The 13,675-nt window shown below is 38.3% G+C and overlaps 1 protein-coding gene across 1 annotated transcript in view; it reads left to right on the top strand.

The window, feature by feature from the left end:
* The window catches only part of ADGRV1 (adhesion G protein-coupled receptor V1), a 511,275-nt gene that overhangs the window by 449,442 nt on the left and 48,158 nt on the right, over positions 1 to 13,675 (top strand). The window lies entirely within an intron of this gene.

The raw sequence follows: 13,675 nt of genomic DNA, 5'->3' as shown, positions 1-13,675 counted from the left end.
TGTAAAGGAATCAGGTGTCCACACATCAGTGAACTGGTGCACACAGTAACGTCACACAGGCTTGTAGAATAAAATGACAGGGGCTAAATCTTTAACACCTGAAATGTGGCTTGGCTTCTAACTTGCCAATTATACAGATAGGCAAGACATAAATATTTACCCTTCTTCATTTTGACAACCTGTAAGTAAGTACAAAAAGATTTATTTTTCAGCAGGATTGATGTTTATAAACTTTGCAGATGGCAGCCATGGAGGACCTATAGACATATTTGGACTGTGGCTGTGGCTAGAAATTAGACCAACTGAGGAGTAAAATAGAGAGCGATGTTCAAGCCAGACCCCTCTTAAGTCTGGTGCTTAGTGAAATGAGAGTGTTTGGTTCACTCAAAAATTATTGACATCCTCTAAGTCTGGCAAAGTCCGGCTTAAATTAGTTTTGTGAGCGTGCTTGGATAGCATAACTAAAAATTATATAACTGTAGCAAAAATTAAAGCTGACTTTTTTAGTGCTTTTGTTAACTGGAAAAAAGGTTGCACCCTGAAATTAGCAAATGGAACAAATGAACTCATTTTCCTTATTTTCCAAAGTGAAAAGTTCTGTCCTAAACTGAAATAATTTCTTGAATTTACCAGCACTCTCTAAACAGTCCTTATTTTGACCACCATCTTGCAAGGAACGTGAGTAGAAAAACATATTAGGATTATAGCATACAACTGAAATGTGACTCAAAGCCTATTTAGGTTTGCTTTTTAGGAGACACATTCTTTGGTGAGATCATATCCTACAGCAGGATGCCTAATCAAAGCATAGTATCAGTTTAGGAAGGGAAAAATACGAAGTAACTTAAAAGCTTGGAATCCAATTGATACGAATTGATATATAGACATCTCTTTAAAGATGTGGTTATAAGTGAGCACTTCCTACTAGCACAGCATGCTAGTGCTGCCAGTACCAGCATGGAGATGACAGCCCTGCTCCTGTAGATTCAAGGAAGTAAACGATTAGTTATATGAGTAGACTATGGAAGGTGCCATGTAAACAAGATGTTATGAGAGCTGAGTGAAGGGCCTGTTTGTTCCTGCCCAAGCTAGCATTTGAGCTGAGCCCCGAAAGTGAGCCACTCAGATCAAGGGCCTTGTCTTGGTCACCTTTGAATCCCTAGACCCTAGTGGAACTAACACCAAGGTCCACACTGACAGCCTATCGATATGTTTTATTTGGTGGATACACAAGGTACACAGACAGTGTTTTAGATTTGTAAATATTTGCTGCAAACTTTTAAAGTTGAGAAATTTCACATATAAACCTGAATTTCTGACTTTTCTTCAATGGCAGTACTCGCATGGCAGCAATTTCCAAGTCGTGAGTGGATGCTGCCCCCTTTCCATGGGGCATGTGACCTCATTACACCTGATAGACTTCATTCATTCATTTTACCTGCCTCTAAGTTTGTGACACCTTTAGTGTTGATTAAGAAAGTGATGAGTATGTAGTTAGAGATAGGTATTTCAGGCAGAGAAAAACATTGTTAGCTTGGGCTGCTGAAAGGAAATTTTAAACAGAGGGTTGGGGGAGAGGAAGAAAGGTTTTGCGGTTAGAAACGTAGTGGTGGGAGAGGAGACAGAAGGGTGGGTTGACTTCAATGCTAGGTCACCCTGCCCCGGATGGGCTGTGAAACTTCAGCCTTTAAGCAATGGGAAGCCATCAAAGGTGGGTTTTTTGTTTGTTTTGTTCTGATTTGTTTTTTAAATTTTGTTGGTTTTTAAAGTTTTTAAATTTTAAATAGGAATGACATGTTCATACCTACTTTTTAGAAGGATAACTGGAAATATTTAGGGGGGTATTGAAAAGAAGAGCAGCTCCAGGCAGGTAGGCTATTGTCATATTCCAGCCTATAATGTTCTGGCTGGAAAGAGAGAGTAGATGACAGGTTTGAGAATTGTTGTAGAGATAAATATTAATTAAATTTGGTTAGCAAATTAAATGTAGGACTGTAGAGTGTGAGAGAGCAATGTCACTGAGAAAAGCTTGGCTTGGGTGAATGATTGGGCACCGACTCCTTTAGTCAACAGGGAGATCACATCAAGAACAGGGATCTCGGGAATATGCAGTGAAGTTGGTGAGTTGGTGAGATTTGGGAGATGTTGGTAAAGCTACCAATGTTTTAGTAACTAGGTATAGAGAGAGGGCTAGTAAAAGAGATTGTTAATGAAAGATAACCAGGATAGGGCAGTTTGGAGTTGCTGGTAGAAAAGAAAGCTTCAAAAGAAAACAGCAACTAAGACTGTCAAGTCTAGCAGAGAAGTTCAATAGGATGAGAACTGAGGAGCAATGCAGTCTCGTGCAGTGGTTCTCCAACTGTAGTGTGCACCAGAATCACATGACGAGCTTGTGAAAATACAGATTGCTAGGCCCCATACTCAGAGTTTCTGATCCAGCAGATCTAGGTGAGATCTGAGGATGTGTATTTCTAACAAGTTCCCAGGGGACGTGATCTAGGGACCACAGTCTGAGAACCACTGGTATAGTAGAGAATGCTCCCGACTCCACCAGCCTACTATCTGGTTGGCTTTAGCTGGGTCAGGCATACTTACTCAATTCTCCTTTCTTCATTTGTGAAGTGGGAATAAATACTATTTAGGATTATGGTGTGATTTAATTAAGTGGAATAACAAATGTAAGGCAATTATGCGGTACTTCACACATGAAGAATGGTTATTTTTAATATTCAAGACATTTAATGGAAATGCAAAGAGAAAGAAAGTAATAGGTTAGGAAGGAAGGTTGGTTGGTTCAAAGGAGATTTTCTGGTTTCCTTTCCTTTACTTCTGAAAAGAATCAATAAAGAAGGAGAAATTGACAACTGGAGGAAAGGCTCATTGCCATCGCAAGACCATGGACAGGGCAGGAAGAACAGAAGAGACAGAAGGCTCATCTCAGGGAGGAGTAGAGACGTTTCTTTCTCTGAGGGGAGGGAAAGAAGGAAAGATGGGTGGACATGAAAAACTATTCTGGAGCTGAATGTATGGAATTTGCCTCCAATGCCCTCTCTTTTCTCTGAAAGTCAGGAAGCAAGGACATGTGTTGAGAGGGATGGGTTGAAAGCTTGAGGTTAAAATAGTAAAAGGTATGGAGCAGTTTCTCGGCCGAAAGTAAATATCTTAAAGTATGGTGAGTTGGAAGATGGTCAAGAAATGACGGCTAGAGAGAAATCTGTGGTATTCCATTGAGGTTAGACATCTGAAATCTGTAATTGAGCCAGTCAGCAGTAATTAAATAAATTTAAACCTTAAGATTAACATGTTGGGCAGTGTCACCTGTCAAGCACCTACACAGGAAGAAGTTTATTGAGCTCTTCTGGAGGTTTGTTAATAAAAGAGGACTTTTGAGCACTAAACTATATTTCATGGGAGGATATAAAAGAAATTGTTATGGTCTCTTTATTTGAGAACTTAATACAAGCTAAGAATAAGTAAAAACTAAAATATTTCAAATTCTTTAATGAGCTTAATTCCGTCTATGTGACACTATTGAAGCAATGACTGTTTGTATCACTGTTGCCTGGTATCTGGCACCCTGACACATTCCTGGTACCAGTCCTCAGTCAATCAGTCCTAAAAGGAATACCTATTAAGAAACACTTGGAAAATATGATTTCACTAGGATTTATTGGGGTTCGTTTAATTTATAAGCTGCCTCATGTCTGCAGTTTTGGCATTTCCATGGAATATGGGTAAAGATCTTCCAAGTATGTTCCATGAAGACTTAATAGTTATTTTCTTCACTGGCCTTTGTATTCTTTTACTTGTTTTTGTCAACACCTCTGGCCACAAAAGTATATTATGTATCTTAGGCTTGGCTAGTGTACTTTGCTCAGAGGAGATTACTGCATCACTTTTTCTCCAGATTCTTATTATGTCATAGCTGCTCTGAGATTGATGGATGAAAGGTGTGTTTCTATAATAGTCTGATTTTTTTATATTTATTATTTAAACCATTTAAAAAAAGGAAATGTTGATCACCTGAATATTATCAGGAATTTCCTGATCACTTTCTGAAGATTCAAGGTTGAGCTACCAAATTTCTCATACATTTGAGCATTTAAGAAAATGTATATGAATTAGTTATCAAGCATGATGGATACAAATGTAAAAGTAAGATTTAAGAAATCATTTTAAATGTGTCTACTATTACTTTTATTGCTTAATAATCTTCTTTGAACATTTTTTATGTTCAAAGTAAAGACATTTTTTCCCAAGAACTGAACTTTTATTCAAATTCTCATTGGTCTATCCATATTATTTACATCTTCTTTATTTTTAAAAGATTAAACTGTCGAGTATCAAGAGTGAGTAGAACATAGAAAATGAAGGGGGAAAATGGCCTTTAAGTTTATTTCCTGGGAATTTTTTTTGTAATTCAAGGAGCTGCTCGCTATCATGTCAGCACGTTCCTGATACCTGTTTGCCAGTTCCCTATGATGCACTTGATGTGAGGTGAACAAATCTTGATTTTCATTGAGCTTTATTTCATGTCAGAAGAGAGACCCTGAAACTTCAAAAAAGAGAAACATAGTTTCATATGTACTTGGTTGGCAATCTTAAATCCCCAAGGCTTCAAGGCTCTATCTTTTTGCCTAGTGGGTTTTCTGAGTGCACTAAGCATGGTGGCCACCACCAGTGCAAGACTCACCTCCTACCAGCTTTATAGCCCCAACAGGGAAAAAGCTTATTCCTCAATAGGAAAATCCTGAGGAGGACTTAAATTACCCTCACCTCAGATCACAGACCATCCAGAAACTAATCACATGATGATGGGTACTCTGTCCAGGCCTGGGTCATGAGCAGACTCCAGTGGTGGAAAGAGTTGGGTTGATCTCACAAAAACCACATGAAATGGAATTCCCACCAGACGAAATCTTCTCTTACTAATAGAAGATTAGTAAGACCAGTGCTAGGAAGACCAAAATAACAGATATCCACTATGCATATTTTCCAGATTTTCTTGTTCATTGATAGAAGTTTGGGCAAGACCAGGGACAGTTATTGTCAAACCACTAGGAAACTTCATCACTGTGACATCAGTTTATTATAAATATCCTTGGGATCCAGCATATAACCAAATGTCTCTATATAGTCCACAAGAAATTCATAAGGAACTAAGTTTAATATTTTTCTTAGTTCCCTGATCCACGAATCCAGTAACCTCTATTTTTTAACAAATGATTTGTCATTTCTAAGTTGACTTAGGCTAATACTCATGATCATAACTTTCTTAAACTGTTTAGTTCAAGGTGTATCCAAATTTGGGTTAAGGAATGGAATAATTAATGGAAGTAATCACCAAGCCTGATACCTCAGCTGGTGGTACTGGTAGAACCCTATCAGTTGTTAAAATATTGAAATAATTACTATCTAAACCCCTTCCATGTGTCCCAGGTTTCTAGCCATTTAGGCTGGAAGCATCTCCAGATCTCCAGCAGCTAAAAGGCTAGTGCTTGGCCAGACAAGGCGCCTGCAGGACCGTACACCAGTGCTAGTCTGCAGCCATTCTGCCTGGTCCATGCTTATGCCACGCTCGTTAAACATTTTGCGTGTCACTCCTAGCTTAATTATGTTCTAAAATATTTTTCTATTTTTAACCTGAACCAGTCAGATACAGATTCGCATACAGCATTTATTTCAGGTTTTCTTTTAGGGCTCTTTCACATTGACTATGTCAAAATTTCACTGACTGCCAATCTTCTTACGTGCAGGGAATCCCGTGTAAGATAATGAGGGTGGCCAGCAGTAGCAGGCATGAGTTTTTTGGAGATCTAGAAAATAAGTTTTTGGAGAAGATTCGTATACATAGAAGAACCTTTCCAAAAGCTGAAATGTATTCTTCTTGGAATGCATAAGCTGGCAAGGGAGCAGAACTTCACATAGCGTTGGGTTATGACACTTCTCAGTAAATGAGTTATGAGGCCACATTCTTCAGAGTCCTGTTTGACCGTCTCTCAGTAACTGACATCTACACATTCGTTTACACAAGCATCTGGTCTCGAGATGTTCACTGGCAGTTTTCGAATCTTTCCCTATTTCAGAGAAGGGAGTGACAACGTGGAGTTTGTAGCTAAAAATATATAGCTTGTATTCAAATTTCAGATCAGCTGGTTAAAATCTCTCCCTCCTCCCTTCCCTCTCTCTCCCTCCCTTGCTTTCCAACAATGTATCTCTTGTTGTTATATGTTGAATTTCAGCTTTAAAACTAAAACCATCTTTTGTGAAGAGATTTTTCCCAAATGAAAATAGTCCTTGAGGTATCATAAGAAATGAAACAGGTTTCTTTGCTCACGAAAAGGTACAGAGTTTATTGCAAATGGAATAGAGAAGAAAATTAATAACGCTCCTTTAATTTTCTTCTGTGTGAATTCCCATTTAGCATGCAGAGGGGTTCGGTGCAGGTGTCTGCTTAGATACAGTACATATTTAGTCTTGGCTGCTTCCTTTTGAGGATAAATAGCTCTTGGGAAATACACATTGTTAAATAATCAGTTACAGAGGACTAATTGTTTCAAGACACTCCCTTTGCTATTGCTTTTCAACAGCCAAGAGTAATAAGAAATGTCACATAGTTTCCATTGGAGACTAGCACATGAACTATTCATGAAGAGTGAAAAAGCCATCTTCCCAGAAAACCCTGGAATAAGCACGCAGAAGCCAGGGGAGTTTGGGACTCCATCATTGATTTGTCCCAGAGCCATGTCAACTTCAGTGAAAAAAAAAAAAATCACTACACTTGTTTTGTAGAATAAGATTCAGAGACTAATGAATGCCTCGTGTACTCTTCAAAAGATCCCAGAACATTTCTATACCTTTACAAATAAATATACAGAAGCTAAGACAAGGAGGTGTATTTAAATTTTCTTGATTAGGTCCTGCCATTCTGACCAATATTCAGAAGCATCTGGACTAGTGAAATATCTCAGTGTTTTCATGCAACAAATACCATACTCCATTTGACGATGAATGACAGCATCTAACATTATCTCCTCATTAGCCTCTTGGTTGTCTAGGCAGGGCTCTTCAGACACACTGCGGGAGTTTTACTTTTGTTTCTATTGCGTTCTCTAAACAAAAGTGTCAAGGTCTAATCTGCCAGTGAGTATCTTCCACAAATACGGTTTTAATAATGGAGGGCTTGAATAGACTACCTTTTGATACCTGGCTCCATCCTTGCAAAACAGGTGCCTGCATTTCTTCTGCCCTAATCGTGTCTTAGTTTCTTACCCCGTGGTTTATCCATGGCAGATTTGTTTTCTGTGCCGTCTATAAGCATATTTTCTGCATTTTAACTATGTAGCATGCCTTCCTGGGCTTTGCAGGCCTTTACTTTACTTGTGCAAAGATCTCACACACTCTGATTGTTGAAATAGCAAGCCCACAAGAATTAGAGTAAACAGCAGGCATACCTCCTCTTGTTGAAACAGTTTGGGGAAAACAAAGCAAACAGGTAACATTCGGGGCCAGTTTTCACCAGGTCATTCAGATTCTTTGCCTTAGTGTTAATTTACAATTTTTTCCAAGGTCTAAAATTTTATTCTTATCTCTTGTATTACTCAAATACTGGGGTTGGGAGAACGCATTTTTTGTAAATACTTTTATGGGCATATTTTATGGTAAGTCTTTAATGTCCAGCTGCCAGGGGCAGTAGAATGAGCGTGCAATTAAGTGTCGTGCAACATCTGTTCCACCGAGCGACTGACTGCTCTGCTCGTTAGTTATCTACTTTCCAGATGGAGGTGCTGATTCTTGCCCTAAGTTTTGTCCTAAGTATCATGTGAAAAGACATGTATAAAAATATAATTTGTAAACTGTGTAATGTTTTACAAATGCAAAGTATTATAAATGAATAAATCGACAAAAAGAAACATTTGTCTCTGGAGCTGTATAAAGACAAGTGAGAAGCCAAAGAGAAGAGATTTGTAAGCTTTGTCTTTAAATCCTCTCTTAAGCCACTGGTTCTCCCATAAATGATCTCAGCCACTCTTAGGTGTTCCCTTCACGCACACGCTGTAGCTCCCCTGTGTCTCCCATCACAGGGCTTGGTTTACGACATAGATCTGTTGGAGTCACTCATCTGCTTTTAAATGTGTAGCAGATGCCTTCAGGTTCAAGCAAGTAACTTAAGTGAGTGAAATAGGTTTATTGTGAGACTATAGGGATTGGTGGGGACTGTAGAAAAACTGGGGAATATAGACTCCTCCTAAAAGCATTCAAATGAAAAAAGCAAACATTGTGTAGGCCGAACAAAAGCTTCCACAGGTAGATTCCCATAGCTGAGAGTCAGGGTGCAACCCCTGATAATAATAAGTTCAAATTTCTTCCTCCAGAGTGGATTTAATTTTCTTTTGGAAGGCAAATGGAATATGGGCAGATCACCTTGCTCCAGTAGAAACTGGGTTTCTGGCTTTGTGATGGTTAATCTGTTTATGGTTTGCCCCCTCTCTTGGGGCAAACTAAAAGTTTGTTCAGGGGACCCAGGTAACTCAACTGAAAGCCTACTGTGTCGTCTGAACTCCGCTCCCTGGCAGTCTCTGGGCTCCATGTTTCATTCCCCAGCTCTAGGAGAGTACTGAATTCTCTGCTTAGCTTTTTCACCCCTGAGCAGCTGCTTTCTGCTTAGTCTCTTAGCCTTTCAGCCCACGCACAGGCAGCTTCAGAAGGGGCAAAGCCTTCATGGTCCCCTTTTTCCTTGGAATCTTGCCCCTCGAGTCCTGGTTGCCTTGGTAGATTTGAACCCTATTTTTTGGCTTCCCAGCCTCGTCAGACTGCTGCAAGTCCCAGGCTGCAGCTTCCGGTTCAGCCTCTCAGCATCTCACTTGGAACTGGAAAATTCCCTAAAGGAAAAAAAAAAAGCAGCGAATATAGGGCTTCCCACTCAATGGGTTTTGCTTCGCTATGGGATCTTGGCCCCTCAAGTACTAGTTGTTTTGATGCCTTTCATCTGCTGTTTGTCACTGTTTTTCTTGCTGATGGTTATTGTGTGTGTGTGTGTCTGAAGGGATTTTCTTCAGCTTATAGAACTGTACTCAGTAAGGGTTAATGTGATATACACTCCATCGAAGCCAGAGGCGAAAGTCTCAATAAATCTATTTTAACAAATATCTAACAAATTTTTAACATAAGCGGGATGCGTGTTAATAAATGAAGATATTTAGAGCTGCTGCAATTCATTAGCTATCTAGTGGATACCTGTTAAAACGTGTGCACTGTGCTGGTGCTACTGGGAACACTGACAAGGAAGTCTGTGCATGAAGCTTCTTACAGTCAGCTGATGAGGTGTACTTTATGTGTTGTATATCATATATGTATTATATAGTATGTAATATATACATTATGTATATATTATATAAATATTTTATATATAAAATAAGAACTGAATAAGATCTTAGAATTTATAATCCATCAATTAAAGATTGAGATTCAAAAATGATATTCTGCCTATAAAATAACCTCATACCTATTTCACAAAACTGAAAGAAACCAATAAGACAGACAGACAATCAACACAGAAGAGCAACTAAAGATGCGCGTCCCAAAAGGTTGCTGCTCTAGGAAACAGATCTGCCTTCTCAGAATGTGAATAACAAATGCCAACGAAAATCCTACTGAAAATTTTTTTTTTAAAAGCTGAACTTGAAAAAGAAATCTTTTAGATAGATGGATCCAGGAAATTCTGTCTTCATCCTTCAGAATAGGCCATTTCCATGTCATTGTTTTCCTCTGCAGATATTTTAAATAACCTTCCCTTTGGCTTGAGAAATAGTGTTGAAATAGCGAATTGAATGTACTTTGGGCTACAAATACTATCATAGTAATTTCTAGCTTTGTGATCTTAGGCAAGTTATTTAAATTCTATGAAATGAGGATAATACTACTTACTTTATAAGGTATCTATGGAAATCAACCAAAAAATACTTTAACATTTCTAGCACATAATAAGTGTATAGTAACATTAACTGCCTTTCTCTTATCCCTAATGTGACACCATAACTGTAATTGCATATGCATTTAATTTAAGATTATTTTCACACAAACAAAAACTCGGAGCTTCAGATCTTCATAGCATATCACTGAAAGCAGTTAGCACTGTTTCTCTAATTGCTGATTATTCAGTCTGTTCAGAACCCTGGTTATGTCCCAGGCCACATTCTCTGAGCCCCCATCTCAATGATCTTATTTGGCTACAAGACCCCAGTGTATAGATACTACATAAATGTGATATACACATAAAATCTAATAGTTATATTTTGTCCTTTCTTCCATAACTAACATTTTGGAACATTTTGGGGCGACACTTCAGACTCTGTGAGTCTTGGAAACTCTCATTATAAAGTGATGATATGATAGATTACATTTATAATTTACCGTATTGTTTGAGCCAGTATCGTAACACTGGAAATCATATGTTCATTCATTCAAGACCATTAATCTATCTAGAATGTGTTCATGTGTGCATATGTTAGACCACACATCCCCATGCCTCTTTGCTTAATATATATTACAATAAAAGTCACAATAATAACCACCAATATTTATTAAGTGCTTATTGTGTGGAATTGTACTTATTTTATTTAATCCTTAGAACAACTCTGCAAGGCAGGGACCATTATTCTTGCCATTTTACACATGAAGAAACAGAGCCTTAGAGAAGTTCAGTAATTAGGCAAGGTCACACACCCAGTAACTCATCAGCTGGGATTATGTGCACTATGACCAGTTCTCTCACTAGGCTGGCAATGCTAGAAGACCACAGAACCTCTTGTTATCTACTTGTTCCACAGTACCTTAGCAGAAGCCTGTGCTTATAGCAGCTACTCAATACATGCTTGTTGAGTTAAAAATTTTGCTAAATTACTGAGAACTGTGCCACCACACTCTGAAACCTTGTGAAATGAAAGCCCTTGTAAAATTCCTTTTAAAATACTACTTTTTTTTTCTTTCAAGGGCATCTTATAGAACATTTCAAATGATTGGGGGGGAATAAAGAGATTACTCACTTAATAAGCACCAATTAATGTGGCTTTTTGTGCTATTGATGTCTTACTGGACAATCAATTTTTTAAAATAAATAAAAGTTTCTAGGACTTAAAAAAATTTTTTTGCTAAGTTAAAATGCATAAAAAAGCAAAATGAATTAAAGTGAATAAATAAGCATAATTACAGGATGAATTATTGTTTCATTATCTTTCACTTATAAAAATAAAAATTAATGCATTTCAACAACTGTTCATCTGTTTTAACATTGATGTCCTTTATAAAGTTGCATTGTCCCAAAGAACACTCTCTTTTGGCTTAGTTGAAGGTCTTTCTTGAGGGAGCTTGTGGGCAGCAGGATCATGCAGCATGCTCCAGATTAGATAGAGGATTCCACTATGCATATGCTCGCCACAAGCTATCTTACATCCTTCGTTTCCCTGGTTCTATAACTTAGCCAGTCTTAATACAAGTGACCTTGAACATCAAGTCAAGTTAGCAAGTCAGGTTCCTGTTGCTTGTTTAAGACATTTGTAAGCACTGAGAAAACTGAAATAGAAATAAAAGACCTGACTCCTGCCCCCAAAGGCAGGAAAAGCTCTAAAAAAAAGTGTGAAGTTGGTGGTGTATCTATGGCTCCCTTCCATTCCCCTTGCTTTCTTCCCGTTTCTCACTGCCGCCTCCACTCTCTAAAGCCCATGCTCCTGACTGCTGCTGCAACGGAACTACCTTCCACCAAGACCAATCACCTAGTCTGCCTTCTTAAGTATCATGCAGACCTTATTGAGTAGAAACAAACGTACACAGGGGACCCAATTAGAGACTAAGACGAGGCGAGAAGAAATCAAGCGTTGGATCGCATCCTCCAGGCTCTAAGCATCTAGGAGGATGCCTGTTAGGGGAGATCCCGCAGCCACATACCTTGAGCTCAACAGGCCAGATGGAGTGGACTTCCCAAGCCTCTGCTAACACTCATCCATGAAGTCCACTGTGTTCTGAAATCCCTAACACACATTACTTTTCAATGAATGTCAACTGAGCTTAAGCATGACAGCAAACGCACAGTACAGTTAACGTTTTTCTAGGAAAACAGTGGACGTCTCGAACTTTATTTTTCTCCACTTGATCCATGCCATGTGGGGACAAAGACATGGTAAACTTAGCTAACTGGGGCTAGACAGCCCATCTGAAATGATGGAACTGCAAAAAAGAGAACTGGACCAGGATTCACTGATTGTGTTCAGTCCAGGGAGCAACTGTCCCAAATATGCCTGGGTCTCCTAAAATGAAGTGAGGAAATTGGTGCTTGAAAAGTCAGTCTCCCTTTCACTTCTCTGCTTTCTCTCCTCTTCGAGTGTATATGCAGCCTCTTGGATGATGTGGTTGCAGCATTTTGTACCGAAGATTTGCTATTTCACCTCTGTGTCCCCCTCCATCTCCAGCACTAGCAAGAGTTGGAAAATCTCAAGTGGAATAGTACAGAAGAAAAGCTTCCTACAACTGTGTGAGCTGATTGCTGGAATTGTATTAGGGACCTGATCATCTGCTAAAAGGAAGTTTTTCAAAGGAGTTTTTTCTTTTTTCAATGAAGATTGATAGGCAAATTAAAATTGGATAAATTTACCCATGATTTTTCATCAAAAAGACCTTGAATACTTTTCCCTTTCAAAGTCTGGCAGAGTGACAGGTCATGGGGTAACCAGAGCTATTACAATGAGTTGAAGGGGGTATAGTTTTACTAAATGAAATTTACAGTAGTTGTAAAGGTTACCGAATTACAGATGATATGCTTCTGAGTTACGTGAAGAATGACTATAAAAATAAAAGGGAGCCTGTACAGGGACGCCTCCCTTTTCTCTGCTCATCCCAAGTAAGAAAATTTAGTCAGTGTTTCTGAGTCTGTGAGGAATCTGCTTCTTTGTTATTTACTGTATTAGTAATAAGTTTATTCATTATAATTTTTATATTATTAATAGTAGCGCATTTATGTTTCTCAGGGACATTTAGAAATGTTCCTGTTCAAAACAAACTTAAGAAGTCATCCTTCTGGAGGCCTTTCAATATCAGATTATATTCCTATGAGATACTTTTGGGAAATTCAACTTTCTGTCATAGTCTTTTGCTCTTGTTTTATTCAGAGAATTTTATTCATCATATTTTAAAAGTTTGAGTTCTTCTTCCTAAGAAGCCTATTAAGTAGCCATTACAGAAAAAAATCTGCAAATATTTTTCATATCTACTTGAATTTTCTCTATTTGCAAATTTGGTTACTTCCAAACTAGTCTCAATATTTTAAGGAAATATCCAAGAAAATACTTTTTATTTCCAAATACGTACCAGCCTAAGAAAAAGTGTTTGGATGTCTCTCATCAGTGCCTATATGACTTTATGTGTGTACAATCTTCAAAAAAATGAAATAATATGCTACAAGTAAATGAAGATTGGCAAGTTCCAGTTGACTATAGTAGTCGACTACAGGTTCTATGCTAGAACCCCTTCTCAGTTCTACTCTTTGCCCAAGAGTTCCACTTCAAAATTAAGTTAGCAGAAAAATGTTAGAATTGCATAATACAGACATAACCTGCAAGTACAAGAGCTATCTTGAAGAATGGGGACCTCTGAAGCGTTGCTGCAAGCTTTCTGGACTTGCTGT

Source organism: Equus przewalskii, chromosome 13 (assembly GCF_037783145.1).
Source record: "Equus przewalskii isolate Varuska chromosome 13, EquPr2, whole genome shotgun sequence".
NCBI lineage: Eukaryota > Metazoa > Chordata > Mammalia > Perissodactyla > Equidae > Equus > Equus przewalskii.
Note: the sequence above shows the minus strand (reverse complement) of the source record. Positions and strands in the feature narration are given on the sequence as shown.